We start from the raw sequence: 1601 nt of genomic DNA on the forward strand, positions 1-1601 counted from the left end.
CGGAAGAACCCGCCCATCTGACTGGCACGTCCACAGGAGGCTCTGATTGGCTAGTGAGGTATGAATGACAGGACCCAGTAAGATGAAGGAACATACTGCAGGAGTTTCCCCTGGCTTCCACCCATAGCACAGACCTATCCCAAATTGGCTGGAGATCTGTACCAAATTCAACAAGTCTCTGGCTAATGTAAACCAATGGATACAATTTTAAAAAGAAGTATACAAATTCATAAGGAGGCTAGTCAGACAATGTTGCACAAATGGAACACAGGGTAACTCAAGAACATTATTAAGGTCCACAATGGTGTTGGGACTGATAACCACAGCCCAGTGAGTGGAAAGAGTGGGGTTCTCAGGATCTGAAGCACCCCCTTCCCAAATGCCCTGGTCATAGACCTTTATCAGCTCTCCCAAGCATATTCCTGGTTTTAGAGAAGGAACTGTTTTGCATCAGGGCCTTAGAGAAAGCTCCTGAGGCCTAGGCAGGTTGCCAAACTTGGAGAGGCCTAGTTTCTCAAGTGTCTTCTAGAAGTTCTGCACTTCCAATTTGACACTTAGGTGTAAGATCCATTTGAAGTTAATTTTGTGAAAATTGTAAATGGCATCTCATATGTTTAATAGACTCTACTACTAAGCTGTGATGTAGAAGAATAGAATTGGTGATATAAAAGATTTACCAATGCTTAGGAGATTGTAAGTCACACAATGGAGAATTTAGCTAAGGGAGGGCTGCATCTAAAATACCTCAAAGATAAGCCATATGTTAACCATGCCTGTTAGAAATTAGGATGCTAGGATGTAAATGTTTGTTCACCTTTTATGAATACTGTTATTAGTCATACATCTGTGGCTAAAACAGCTAATGGGATGTTCATCCATGGAGAGGATAGAGAGATCCTCTGTGTATAGATATCTCTATAGTAAGCTGGAACATCATAGTGTTAAGAGGAATTTCTTAGTTGTGTTGTACTGTGTATACATCAATTCAATGATGTTTTGTAAGTATTTTCTATTTCTTTGTATTGCCTACATATATCCATTAAAAACCAAAAGCATGGTTATAGTAGTGATACCATGTATTATGTGAAGACTGCTTTGTGTTTTCTCTATGGTTTAGCTTAACAAATTGTACCTAGGAAATATTAATTTATTACATTATCTTATTCACACTTTTATTCATGTTTCTTTTATTTAATTTTTGTTGCTCAGAACTATCTTAAGACAAACAGTTGGTACCTTCCTATGATCAACTGTACCTGCTTACAAAGATTGACCACCACAGAGTTTGCTGACTATTGATTGATATTCCATCACAGAAGAAAATTTCCCTTCCTTCTGAGTATACAGCCTCTTTCCCAGCCAACTGTAAGCAATTCAGCCCTAATGACACATAGCCCTATGGTTTGTGGGAGGAGCTAGAGTATATAGCCTCAGAAAGACTTAGATGGAGTTGGATTCTGCATATGCACCTATTGGAAAGCCATCTTTAAAAGTGGTAATTTACCTTGAGCTATCAGGCTTACTTCCTATGTACACTGAGAAGTGTAATGCAATGCTAGAGTATATGGGAAGTGGAAGAGTAGAGAGAAGATAAGCTCTAC

This window comes from Peromyscus leucopus, chromosome 7 (genome assembly GCF_004664715.2).
Source record: "Peromyscus leucopus breed LL Stock chromosome 7, UCI_PerLeu_2.1, whole genome shotgun sequence".
In the NCBI taxonomy this organism is placed as follows: domain Eukaryota; kingdom Metazoa; phylum Chordata; class Mammalia; order Rodentia; family Cricetidae; genus Peromyscus; species Peromyscus leucopus.